Genomic DNA, 15,067 nt, shown 5'->3' with positions numbered 1-15,067 from the left:
TTAGCTACAGCCAGTGAGAGACTCGAATTATTTCTGTCATATATACCCCGTTTGGTCAGTGAGAGGCTTTGAGGGGGAAGGTAGTGGGGAGTTGGAGTTGAAGTGGGGCAGTTCGCGCGAATACAAAGAATTGACGATGCCATGGTTGACGGAGAACTTAACGGCTCGGGAGAATGGGAAGAGGGTGAGGTGTTGACTGTTGACCATTGCACTTAACAAAGTATTATAGCTTCTTCTTCTTCTGTTTTTTTTTTTTTGCCGCAAAGTACTATAGCTTCTAATGACACGCTTATTTGTAATCATGTGAATCGGAAGATATAAATACGTTTGAAAAATAAATTTTGTTTCACCAGCGCTTGAAAAATAAATTATACTATTAGTATATTACAAATAATATATTTTTATATATATTTATTTATGATGTGTAGTAGTTGCAGAGTAGTCAATCCATTATTTGTCATTTAAAAGAATACTACCTCCGGTCCTAATTATAAGACCCAGTTGACTTATTTGAGGAGATTAAGGAAGTAAGTTAAGTTAGTTATTTGTAATAAATAAGTATTGTCATTCCTAAAATATCTTGCTAATTAAGTATATTGGCTAGAACTATCATTATTAGAAGGATTATCTTGAAAAAAAATGCATAAATATGGCAGACAAAATGGATTGGGGTCTTATAATTAGGACCAAACAAAAAATCAAACGGGGTCTTATAATAAGGACCGGAGGTAGTAATTAATTACTACAAGACATGATGTCATGCGAATAAAAATTGGTAAATGTATTCTGCAAAGTTATGGATTTAAATCATAATCCATTGCGATAACTTTTTTTCAAGAGGTAATATGTGACTATAATCATCTCTATAATAAGTATTATTTGAGCTGGAGGACACATCCCAACCCTACTAAATTTGTAAGATTAAACTTATTTAAAAAAATTTTATAATTTTTTTTTCTAAAAAAACGATGTTATATGTATACTTTTATAAAGGAATGGTGCTGTTTTTTTCCCCTGGAAAATAAGAAATATGGTAGCGTTGAATTTAATTAGCAGAACTAACGAAAAAATGGACAGAGAGTTACGTTGCAGGAAACTGGAAGTCCGAGCGAACGCAGAAGGCAGGAAGGTCACATGAGGAGGTGGGAAGTCAGATGATCCCAAAATAGATGTGAAGGCGACTTCTCAAGATTTCAAACTCAAGGGGTCCCACTTTTTATTTCTCATTCATTCGGAGAGTTACAAGCATCATGTTCATGTAGTATGGGCAGATGCAATCGTACGTGACCTTGTGATAGACGATAACTTTTTTCAAATAGTCAAAACATAAAAATATTTGTTATTGAGATTTTTTGGTGATATATTCTTTTCTTCGAATCTTATAATGAATCCCCCAAAATACTAGCTTTATAATACTAATTAAAAAGCTTTTATTCAATATAATATTATATTTTATAAGAAATAATTAATTTTAATCAACTTTCTTTCGCAAAGCAATTAATTGAATCTTATAAAAAAAGGGGATGAAGTATTTTTTTTCCACATAGATTTTTTCATCACACTACTCTTCGTCTATAAATATATTTTATGCTATTTTTTGTCACCTTTTCTTGTGATGAGCAAGGGTGACGCTCTTTAATTTATATGTTGTATATTGATTGACATTGATATGATTATTATTGTTAATGGCATTGATGATTGATAATGATGATGGTAGGGAGTCATTCTTTTAAGAGTAAATATTATCTTTACTAAATTGATAAATTAAAATAATAAAAAGAACAAGAGAAAGACACCATTGCACAAAGATTATGAAAAGACCAACGGAGGTGAGGAAAAAAGAATATAAAGAAATAAAATATGTATATATGAAGATGGCATTTTGGTCTCTAAGTAAAAAGTACATTAAAGACAATAATAGTTAATTATTGTATAATAACAACAACAAAATAAAACACATCTCATTTTATGTGCATTTGGAAGGCAAGTTTTCCCTTTATCATTGTTAGTTTTAAATTTTAAGACCTTGTAATGTATGGACATATTCGCTCTAAATTAAATACTTAACGAACAATATTTTTTTGGTTGACTTTTGAAGAGCTCTGAGAAGTCATGAATCATGATGCCTTCACTTTAACTCCATTCGTTGGGTAAACTAATCTCTTCATATATTCAACTTGGTCTTTAATTAGAATGATGAATCATATCTGAAGCTGAAAGTAGCAAAAATAAATGGTTACAACTACTCTGTTGAACTTCTAGTAGTAGTTGACGTGAGTAGAGACAATACGCCCACACATTTCCAGTTCCCTTAATGATAATAAATAATACTTTAATAAAATATTGAGAGAAAAAACTATGCATGCCATGTAATATAGGTCAAATGTAATTAATTCATGCTTTTTAAGAAATACTTGGTCATTTATATTTTTTGTATTATAAAAAATATCATTCCTTTTCGATTTGTCATTTAATGCAATAAATTAACAGCATTAAGTGGGCAACTAAAAACAAACAATAACACAATAAAACAAAAATTCTCAATTCAAACTAGTAATAATTGGATAAGGGTATTGAAAAAAATATAAATACTTCACCATAGGTTGCCCTAGATTTTAAACCAACTGTAGCTTAAAAGTTGTCTTGTATTTACTACGAGATATAGCAATGTGAGCGGCAAAAAGAAAAAAAAAAAACAGAGATAGATATAGTAGTGTGTGTGTATATAAAGGAAAATTTCATCTAAGTTTCGCACATGAAATTTAATTTTCAATAAGTTCCAAAAAATTATGACCTTTCAATTTAGTAGTAAATGATAAAAATGAAATCTTTTTTTTTTGGTTAATCACCAAGCCATCAAACTCATTTAGTTATATTGTGCAAAAATCTATATAATACACTAATTTTCCTAATTTGCATCCTAATTCTCTTATGTATTATTGTTAATTTCCTTATCTATACTTGTTAATTTGCTAATTGTTGTTATTTCAGATTTCCAAAATTTCATAAGAACAATTGCAATTAGGAAATTAAAACGTACATTTAGAGGAATTAACAATAACCAGCAATTCCTATTTTCCATATTCTCAAAATTTCACAAGTTAATCTTTTTACGCAAAACAATAATTTTATTTTTATCCCTTAATACCTACTAAAAATTAAGCGGCATTTGTAGGACTCAAATGAAAATGTTCATTTAAAAGGAGTATATTTCATATCACAAGGTGACAATTTACATGCCAATGACCCATCGATTAATCAAATCAAAATAAAGCAATAAAGCAGTGATACAAACAAAATGAGGTCAAAGTGACAAAAGACCACACATAGTGATAGTAGATACCCAGTGGCGTCACACCTGCTCTGCACGTGATCTTGGCTTCTACCATTTGCTCTTATTATCATGTTCATATAATTTTACTATATTTGATCTAATTTTGTCTAAATTTAGTGGGGTAAGTTAAGTGGGTGGCATCACCTCATCCACAAGCATACAAATCAAGGCTCCAAGAGAATGACACGTCAGTTTTTGTCTGGCAATAATATTCAACTTACAAAAAGACTGAGTCATCATTAGAATGATGAATCATATCTGAAACTGAAAGTAGCAAAAATAAATTATTACAACTACTTTGTTGAACTTCTAGTGGTAGTTGACGTGAGTAGAGACTATACGCCCACACATTTCCAGTTCCCTTAATGATAATAAATAATACTTTAATAAAATATTGAAAAAAAACTATGCATTCCATGTAATATAGGTCAAATGTGATTAATTAATGCTTTTTAAGTAATACTTGGTCATTTATATTTTTTGTATTATAAAAAAAATCATTCCTTTTCGATTTTTCATTTAATGCAATAAATTACCAGCATTCATTACAAAAAAATTGAATTTCAACGGGGACAAAAAGTCACAGCTAAAAGTATAAAATTCGCCGTTGAAAATTTTTAGTGGCAATTTGTCACCGCTGAAAAGACATTGCCATAGCGACCGCGGTTGAAAACTTTTAGCGGTGACAAAAAAGTTCCCATTAAAAGAGACTTTTAGTGGCAACTTTTAGAAGTTTCAACAGCGACATTTGTCTCCACTAAAAGTCACTTTCAGTGGTGACTTTTTTGTCGTTGCTGAAAGAATTTTTAGCAACAACAGTTTGTCGCCACCAAAAGTAACTTTCAGCGGTGACTTTTTTGTCGCTGCAGAAAGCGGTGCCTAGGTTTTACTGAAGCCACATCATCGCTGTCGGTCACCACGTCATCACCGACCAGACACCACATCATCACTAACCACCTCCACGTCATTGTCACATCACCACTCTCGTGCCACCACGTCGCCCTCTTGCTGCCACGTCACCATCCAAATAAAAGTTCAAACCCATGACAACCTCCTTGCATGTCCAATCTTTTTACCATTGAGCTGAATTGAATTTGTTTTGTTATTATTATCAAATAAAATATGTATTATTAGATTATACTTTCAACAGCGATATAAGAAAGTTGCTGCTGAAAGTCAGACCTTTGGCGGCGACATATAGACCTTCAGCAGCGTACAAACCTTCAGTGGTGACATTAGAAAGTCACCGCTGAAAGTCAGACCTTCAGCGGTGACACTAATAGTTGCCATTAAAAGTCTGCTTTCAATGGCAACTCTAAAAAGTCGCCACTGAAAGTGAACCCTTCAGTGATAACATTACCACTGAAGGTCATAGATTCAGCAGTGACAAAAAAGGTTGCCGCAGTACACTCACACTAATTTAACTATAATCATCTTTCCCTCATAAACTTAACTATGCTATCCCTTTCAATTGAATGCATTCCTCTCACACACACCATCTCACTTTCAATTATATTTTAATTACATTTTACATCTCTCTCTCACACACTCTATCTCTCACTACCTTCCCATCTTTCCTTATCTCTCAAACATACATCTTGTGTCTCCGTTGAAGGTATTTTTGGCAGCGACAAAATATCACCGCTGAAAGTCAACTTTTAGCAGCGACATTATTTGTCGCCACAGAATGTTGTACCTTTTAGCGGTAACCACATGCAGTCATCGCAAAAAGTCCTACATTCGGCGGCGACTTTGATGTCGCCACTAAAAAGTCCCACTTTTGGCGGTGACAATAAAAGTTGCCATTGAAAGTTATACTTTCAGTGGCTACTTTTTTTATCGCCACTGAAAGTCATCATTGAAAGTGATTTTTTTTGTAGCGATTAAGTGGGCAACTAAAAACAAACAATAATACAATAAAACAAAAATTCTCAATTCAAACTAGTAATAATTGGATAAGGGTATTGAAAAAAAATGTAAATACTTCACCATAGGTTGCCCTAGATTTTGAACCAACTGTAGCTTAAAAGTTGTCTTGTATTGACTACGAGATATAGCAATGTGAGCGGCAAAAAGAAAAAAAAAAAGAAGAGATAGATATGGTAGTGTGTGTGTATATAAAGGAAAATTTCATCTAAGTTTCGCACATGAAATTTAATTTTCAATAAGTTCCAAAAAATTATGACCTTTCAATTTAGTAGTAAATGATAAAAATGAAATCTTTTTTTTTGTTAATCACCAAGACATCAAACTCATTTAGTTATATTGTGCAAAAATCTATATAATACACTAATTTTCCTAATTTGCATCCTAATTCTCTTATGCATTATTGTTAATTTCCTTATCTATACTTGTTAATTTGCTAATTGTAGTTATTTCAGATTTCCAAAATTTCATAAGAACAATTGCAATTAGCAAATTAAAACGTACACTTAGAGGAATTAACAATAACCAACAATTCCTATTTTCCATATTCTCAAAATTTCACAAGTTAATCGTTTTACACAAAACAATAATTTTATTTTTATCCCTTAATACCTACTAAAATTAAGCGGCATTTGTAGGACTCAAATGAAAATTTTCATTTAAAAGGAGTATATTTCATGTCACAAAGTGACAATTTATATGCCAATGACCCATCGATTAATCAAATCAAAATAAAGCAAAAAAGCAGTGATATAAACAAAATGAGGTCAAAGTGACTAAAGACTACACATAGTGACAGTAGATACCCAGTGGCGTCACACCTGCTCTGCACGTGATCTTGGCTTCTACCATTTGCTCTTATTATCATGTTCATATAATTTTACTATATTTGATGTAATTTTGTTTAGATTTAGTCTAGCAATAATATTCAAATTACAAAAAGACTGAGTTTCTGATATAAAATTATAGCAAGATCCCACCAACTCTCACTTGTGGGCATTATGAAATTGAAAGCTACTCTGCTTAATATACATATGAGAAAATGTCAGAGGTAGTTATTTGTTCCATTTAACTAGGACTGAATGGAGAGGCTCCAATAAATAATACTTGTACTATGGAACTTAGCTCCCCCTTTGTTTAATTGTTTTATGAGCCCTCTATTTTGACTGAGAAGAAAGAAAGAAACTAAGCAAGCCCCCAACACAGGATAAGGATGGAAATACCAACAACTGTTGGACCAAGTAGAAAGAATTTGGGTACCTTAAATATCATGTCCTGGGTTTGATCCTTGGGACGGTATGTATGAAAAAAACACTATTGGGAGGGGTTTCTTCTACGCCGCCTAACAGTATTCCTAGAGATTAGTTTTTTATCGTTTGGGTGGGAAGATACTTTGAGCAACTGAAATAGAAACAAGGATGGAAATATGAGAAATTTTCTCAGCAGGCCAGCCCGTTAATGTAGTTTTGCCCTAAAGTTCTATGACTATACGTGTTATTTTTAATTCAAACCAGAGTCAGTCCAACATTAAAATTGCAACTAGAAAGGTTAAACTTCAAAGATATACCTAGTTACCTCTTGCATTCGATCATTTTCCAGCAACTCCCTCCATAAAACTGATGTTTTATTAATTTTCTATTTCACAAAATCTATTACACCAACTTCACCTATATTATAACTTATTCATATTATATAATTAATCTTTTTTATCAAAAAATTAGAGTCGGAAAAAGAAACAAAAAATATTCAAGCCAAACGGATCAGCAAGTCGCGGTCCATCCCAATTTTTCTTATCAATACCTTTTAGGAATCTTATACGAATTTTTCAACATTTAAATTCAGGTATCCGTTTATTTAATAAATAATAATACTCAATATATCAGTCTATCTTCTCTGATAATTCTTGTATTTGTAAATGTAAGTTTTTAACAGTTTACAACTGTTTTTTTTTTTGGGGGAGAATTACAATGAGCAAGTAAGGAAAACAATTAAAAAACAAGTCCCAGAGATTATTATTCTCACTATAAGATTTGTCATTATAGGCTATTGAGGTTGTTATTAGGACTTTTTGGTAATTATTTCTTTTCTGTAGGATTTAATTATAATTTTTTTTTTTTTTTTGGGGCCAAGAAGCGTTTACAACTTAACACAGTGTGCTATGTGGTGACGGTATTAACTCAAATCACACCCTTGAAGGAAAACTTACATTAATGACTTCAAATGGGCCGAATAATTGCTGATCTGGATTGGATTGTCCTCTCTAGTTTGGGCCTAACATGTTATCCTGAGTGAACGCCCATTTGCAAAAAAACTGTTCGGAGGCTCAAAGTCATGATTTTGAACTAATAAGAGTTGAATCTAATAAAAAAAGCCAATTTATTACAACATGATGAACTAATGTTCGAGTTCTCACTACAAAAGATACTCACATTTAGTATCAAATAATGTTTCAAACAGGATAACTTCCGAAAAAAGAATATTTGTGGTTAGAAAAAAAATCATGAATTTGAAGCCTAATCCATGTTTGTTGAGAGTGGCTACCAAGTAACACAATTTTCAAATTCATAGTTTTGAATTTTAAAACCAAATAGTACCTTTTTTTTTTTTTTTCCAAACCACGTTTAAGCCCAAAACCTTGTTTAGGAATAGAAGCAAATTGTACCTGCTTTTGGGTAACTTCAGATTTGGCTAAACTCAATTTGGGCCAATTTTTATTTTGCTTAGAGCCAAGTTTGCAAAGTTAGTTAATTCTACCAACACACAACAAAACTAAACAAGCTTTAAATACATAAATAATTAAAGCCACGTGATATTTATCAACATTCTGCTAATTTAGTTTTTTTTTCCCAATTACATCGAGGAAGAAATCACCACTCTCCTGCATTCAAGGGGCGTTAAAAAATAATTAAAAAAAGTAAAGGACTTATTACCAAATATTTTTAGATCTGCGTTTACCACTTTAGAAGACCATCCCACACCCCCCCCAACAAAAAAAAGCCGATATTATTGGAGCTTCGTTTATTTATCTTTTGCTTGATCAGCCTTGTTTACTTATTTATATTTTTTAAAGCAGTTTCGTTCTATGTTCTTGCGTGTCATTAAGGCATCATCATAAAGCATGAACTTGACTTAAGTTTCAATATTATATTAACCCTTTACGTATAATGTATAGGACAACTTATTTGCTTTTTCAAATATAATTGTTTTATAATTAATCTTATCAAAGTCAACAAATGTATAGTGGTTATGTCACATGATTCATAGATCACATTTGCAAAATGTGAAAGTCACTTCTTCACCATGTTAGAGATATAGGTTTTATATCTGACTTCGGAGAGTATCATGGTCTTTTCAGTAATGTGCTGGTCATTATCTCAATTGAATAGTTGTTGATTTTAAGTACTCTTCTGATCTTAATATGAGACCTAATTAACTAATTTGAGTAGATTAATTATGTTATTTAAATTATCCTCCGATTCTAAATACAAGACTCATTTTGTAGTGTAAATTATAATACAAAATGAGTCTTATATTTAAGACTGAAAGAATGGTTAATATGATATGTTTTTTTCTAAAACACCCTAAGCATCTTTTTTAATTCCTTTTCTCATTCTCTTATTTGATTATTGCTGGGAGAATACCAATAGGGTTAATTTGGGAAAAGATTGATAAATACGTGAAATGGATCTTATATATAGGATCGATATTAACTTTTTAATTAACTCCTAGATTAAGGACGTACGGTAGAAGTAATTATTACAAATAGGGGTTTGATTTATTTATTTATTCTTTTACATTCATCGTCTTTTTTTTTTATAATCTTTATCTGGCATTATAAATAGATGGGAGGATAAAACTAAAACTAAGTCCTTAAGATTATTTGGGGGCAAAAATCTTAAAAAAATCTTGACTAGCTAAATACATGTTTGGTTATGGCGTAAAGCTTCTCAAACTTGGCCTTGATCTTAGGAAACTCAAGTTGGAAGAGGAAATTGAAATAAAATCTCAAAGTCCTAATAACAACTGAGCAATCTGTAATAACTAAGATTACTTCTCATTTGTTATTGGAACTTTTTGATAATTATTTTTTTCATTTGAGATCTCACAGTAATTCTCCAAGTTGGCATATTGCTTTCATTATGAAAATTCCCAAAACCGAACAGGTCAAGGTTTTAAGGGGTAAGTACAAATGTAACAAACCTACCATTCCCTTGTTAAACCTCGCCCATCTGAATTTTTACTTGGACTAGAATCTTCTTGGGACAAACTCATATGGGAAATGTAGGATTAGGGATTGGGAAAAGGAATCAAGTTTCTTTATGGTTTGATAGATGGTCATCACTTTTTCCTCAACCTCTTGTTTGATATGGTTCTAATGCGGATGCAATATTCTTAATGCCAGGGTCACTAATTTTAAAACTTTAGCAAGGGGTTGGGACTTAAAACAAGATTATCCGTTATCCTTCTATGAATGTCATCAGCCAAATATTTCTTGTTCACCGGCCTGATTCGAATGAGGATGGATGATGATGACGCTCTTTGTTGGAGACCTTTCGTTGATGGCAACTTCTTAATCAATTTCTGCCTATAAAGCCACTGAAAATTAAAATTACAAAAAAAAAAAATCGCTTCCAACCCCGACATTTGGAAAAAAAAAGTGGAAATGGCTCCCCTATGATGAGATAATCAAAACCTTCCTTTGGAAAGTTAGATAATTGCAACTGAACCATTGGAAAATGAAGGCCCTCAGTCTTCTGGAATAAAAAGCTTCTACGAGAGTCTGTTTCCTACAGTTCCTTGAAAGCTATCATTATCTTTTTCCCCCATTTTTTGGATATGATTATGCATGAATCTTCTCAATGCGAGATTGGATTGTCTCTTTCGATCACCCTTTGGAGAAGAGAATACCTACTAACTAACTCATAAAGCAGACCATTATAGCTTAAATGTTACGATTTTAAATAACCATATCCCTCGAGCTATAGGGATTTGTTAATCTCTGATTTGACTTAATCCCTATTTTATGCGCACCGTCCTAACTGTGGCTTCAATTGTTCAAAAAGAAAAATTGTCAAACTAGAGCGTGGCTTCCCTTGAATAAAGTATGGGGTAAGCTATACTTTTTGAATATAATATACAGGTAAATACATATACATACATCTCCAACTCTTCAATAGCTCTTCGGAAAAATTGTAGTCTCTGCGTGTAAAGGAATATAAAATGGATTTTGGTGGCCCCAAGCAAACATGGGGTAAGAGAAGGGAACATGTGCCAACTGATTAAACAAAATCATGAATATCCCCTCTGGGCTCGAAGATTTGAAAACATAATGCCTGCAAAAGCACTCCTGGGAGACCTTCGGCCTTCAACACATTCTAACCGAACTGGATCAGTTGGTTATTCGAACATCTGGTAAAAGGATTCAGAAAAGGTACTGATTATCGGTCACCAAGTTTTTTTTTTTAAAAAAAAAACCTTGATGTATGTTTGGGAAAAAAAAAAGTTAAGTGGGCCCTTTCTGTCCAACGATGCTATTTGTGTAGAGAAGAGAAAGTCAAGGAAGGAGTTGACTATTAGGTCGTAGATGGGAGTGCTTCCTGCTGGGGCGACGACCGTACGGTAGCCGCGATCACTAGTTCCCTTATAATATTCCACTTCCAGTTACATGCCAACCCTATAAACGTGGAGCTAGTTAGGTTGTTACTCAAACTAACTATGCTCTTAATATTCTATTTTATACCTCCCCATCCTTGGATCTCAAATCTTTAATTTGATCTTTCTTTTTCTCCTCTCTTTTCTTTTTGGCACATACTCTATTCAATCTCCATTTCAATTTAGTAATTTACCGGTAAGTTACTCTGAGATTGGCATGTGAGAAGTAAAATAGTTGATTCTCTGAATGCATCAATAGAATAGTAAAGGAACTTGGTTTTGATTCAAGCTAACCTTATCGGCTGATAATATCATCATTAATCATAATATATATATATCATTCCCGTTTAAAGAAAATTAAATTGCATTCGTAGGTTATAATTTTCAAAAAATTCAGTTTAATTCATGAGAGGTATGTTAAAAGCTTCAAATTCAACGGCACGTTTGATATATTTTGCTTTCAGTATTGAATTAAGAGATTTATGTCAATGCAAATAAACAAAAGCAATCTGCAGGATTGGATTTGATTGACTAAACATATATTGCTTATTTGTTCTGATTCAACATTGTTTGAAAAATTATTTAAATATTTTAAACATCAAAATAAGATAAATTATTTTAAAAAAAATGAAAAAATACAGTAAAATTAGAGTTAAATAAGTTAAAAAATAAAATTAAAATTAAAATAAAGTTATCACATTGAAATTAAATCAGAATAAAATTTTAAAATTATTACACACAAAAATTTATTTAGCCTAACCAACCCCGCAGACACACACACACACAAACAAACCTCAACAAATCAAAACCACATCTTCGCCTCCAAACAACTCACATCATCACCACCTTCAATGGCGGAGAAGCACGTCGACGCCTAAACCTAAACCAGAAAAACAGAACAACAATTTTGCAGCTTCTACATTTTTCACCACCGCATCCATGGCGGACGAAGAAGAAGAATAACGCCAATCTTTTACTCGGCCACTATGAAATAGGAAAACTCCTCGGCCATGGCACCTTCGCGAAGGTTTACTACGCTCGAAACATCAAAACCAACGAAGACGTCGCAATTAAGATCATCGACAAAGAGAAGATCCTCAAGGGCGGCTTAGTCGCTCACATCAAGCGCGAGATCTCAATCCTCCGCCCCGTCCGCCAGCCCAACATCGTCCAGCTCTTCGAAGTCATGGCCACGAAGACGAAGATCTACTTCGTCATGGAATACGTCGGCGGCGAGTTATTCAATAAAGTCGCAAAAGGCCGATTGAAGGAAGTAGTCGCCAAAAAGTACTTCTAGCAATTGATCTCCACCGTAGAATTCTGCCACGCCAGAGGCGTGTACCACCGCGATCTCAAGTCAAAAAACTTGTTACTCGACAAAAACGGCGATCTCAAGGTTTCCGATTGCGGACTCAGCACTGTCTCCGATCAAATCAGACAAGACGGATTGTTTCATACTTCTTGTGGAACGCCCACCTATGTTGCTCCTGATGTTCTGGCAAGAAAAGGATACGATGGAGCCAAAGTTGATCTCTGGTCTTGTGGCGTTATTCTCTTCGTTTTAATGGCAGGTTATTTACCATTCCATGATCAGAACGTTATGGCTATGTACAAGAAGATTTATAGAGGCGTTTTCCGGTGTCCCAAGTGGTTCTCGCCGGAGCTAAGCTTATTATGCACACGTCTTCTCGATACAAACCCAGAAACCAGAATCTCAATTCCAGAAATCATGGAAAACAAGTGGTTCAAGAAAGGGTTCAAACAAATCAAGTTTTATTTTGACGACGATAAGCTCTGTACCAGCGTTGATGATATTGACAAACTGGATTTAAACAAGGATGACATAGAATCATTCTCAGACTATTCAGTATCGGAATCCGATTCAGAGCTAGAGGTTAAAAGAAGAAGCAACGCTTCATTGCCAAGGCCAGCAAGCCTGAATGCATTTGATACATATCGTTCTCTGCAGGCTTCGATCTTTTCGGTTTGCTCGAGGAGAACGGGGACGAGGCGAGGTTCGTGTCCGGCGCGCCGGTGTCGGAGATCATATCAAAGTTGGAGGAAATTGCGCAGTTGGTGAGCTTTACAGTGAGGAAGAAGGATTGCAGGGTAAGTTTGGAGGGATCCAGGGAAGGTGTGAAGGGGCCATTGATGATTGCGGCGGAGATATTCGAGCGCTTACTCCGTCGCTGGTGGTGGTGGAAGTGAACAAGAAAGCAGGGGATAAAACCGAGTTTGAACAATTTTGTAACTCTGAATTGAAACCTGGCTTATGGAAGTTAATGATGGAGTATGAATCAGCAACTTCTTCCAAGAGAAATTCTTCTGATGAGACTCCTCAATCCGATTCTGATTCTTAGAGTTTTCCAGACTTGTTAACTCCTGGATATTGATTCATCATTTTTTTTTGGTTTTAAATATAAGATGTATTTTTCATATTTATCAATTTTTTCTAAATTACTTCTATAAATACTCCTGCAACCATAATCAAGTATGTGGAGGGAGGATATTAAAAAAAATAATTATAGTGTTTTAGAAAAAACATATTATGTTTTTTATAATTAACTAACTTATCTAACTTTCTCAATCTAATCAAATTAATTAAATAGGTCTTATATTAAAGATCAGAGGAGTATATAGGAGTATATATCTCTGCCGGACTTGTATAACTTCATATTTACTTCTCTTATTGGTTTGAAGTATAAGAAAATCTAAATGTGGTTCCTTGAAAGGACTGTAATGGGGTTTTGGTTGGATTACTCCCTTGATCTTAATTCTTTACATTACAAGTCTATATTCGTAAGATATATGGTTCATTAAGTATATATCTTGCCATATATCTCAACCTTCACTATAAAAACATGAGACTTCCTGTTCGAACCAAAGATATATTCATATTCTTTTTTTGAAAAAAAAAATAACTCACATAACTATCATATCTTTTGTTAAGGATCCAGACTCAACTTTATGCAAGAAAAACTTTAAGAAAAATATCAACAAGAATTGGGTCTAGTGAAAAAGGTTAGTTCCCCACAACGTGACAAATCAAGATTTAAATCCTCGTTAGGAGAGATGTCCATATTTAATACTCATGTCTCAAATAGAATTGCCACCAATAAGAAGATACCTATATTTTAACCCCAAAAAAAAAACTCTTAGAAAGATGCTTGGTGTTAATTGAGTTATAAGGGCCAAGCTCCACATATCCATATCCAATCCAATTATCAAAAGAATGTTTTGTACTTTAATTTCTACCGATATTATTATTTAATTAGGGTAAAGTCTTTCTTCAAGACAATTATTGAAATTACATAATTTTTATTTATTTGTCAAATTGAGAAGAAACTATACCTCAGTCTTGGGTCTTGTGCGTAGATCCTAAGGCTAGAAACCCCGTGACCTTTATTCTGCCGCTCTCTTTCAATACGAGAGAGTTTTGGAAAACCTCATTTTGGTCTAAACGATAAGACAGGAAGAGCTCAAACCTGTAGCATCAATTTATATTATTGTGTGTGTATATATACACGCATATGTAAAATTGAATTATTATTTATCACTATAGAACTAGGTCCATGCTAGCCTTAGGCGTGATTTGGCACGTAAAATAAAAGCAAAAAAGGACAAAAATTTAAGGACTAATTTGTCTGCTAAAGAAAGAAAGCTACCTCTATTATTGCAACCTTAAAAGGGGAAAAAAAAAGAATGAGAAAAGAAAATGGATATAGAAAGAAAAGTGGGTAGAAAATATTTTCACTCCTGATATTAAGATGAACAGAAAAAAAATCAAAGGAAAAAAAAACTAATTTGTGCTTATTTTTATTGTAATTATTTAAATTGAATTGAAAATTTAATTATAAATACACTATCAACATAGAGCAATGTCATTTGAGCCAAGACTCATTTGCATTCGAATTGAAAACTCAATTATAAGTACACTGTATAACCATAACTAGGACACTACTTCCGGTTCTAAATATAAAAGCTAATTGACTAATTTGAGTATAACAAGAAAATAAATTAAATTAGTTATTTGTAATAAATATATATTATCTTTCCTAAAATATCTTTACTAATCAAGTTTATTTGCTAGGACTATTATTGTTAGAAAGACTATTTTGGAAATAAATAAATAAATATGAGAGATAAAATAAAGAA

At 33.0% G+C, this 15,067-nt stretch overlaps 1 pseudogene; it reads left to right on the top strand.

Annotated features, from left to right (window-relative positions):
- The first annotated feature begins 136 nt into the window (after positions 1-136).
- LOC114715083 (CBL-interacting serine/threonine-protein kinase 12-like) lies at positions 137-13,272 on the top strand (annotated as a pseudogene).
- The last annotated feature ends 1,795 nt before the right edge of the window (positions 13,273-15,067 follow it).

The sequence above is a fragment of the Neltuma alba genome, unplaced genomic scaffold (assembly GCF_004799145.2).
Source record: "Neltuma alba isolate B1F8T4 unplaced genomic scaffold, ASM479914v2 tig00011574_pilon, whole genome shotgun sequence".
In the NCBI taxonomy this organism is placed as follows: domain Eukaryota; kingdom Viridiplantae; phylum Streptophyta; class Magnoliopsida; order Fabales; family Fabaceae; genus Neltuma; species Neltuma alba.
This window is presented reverse-complemented; position numbering and strand designations above follow the sequence as displayed.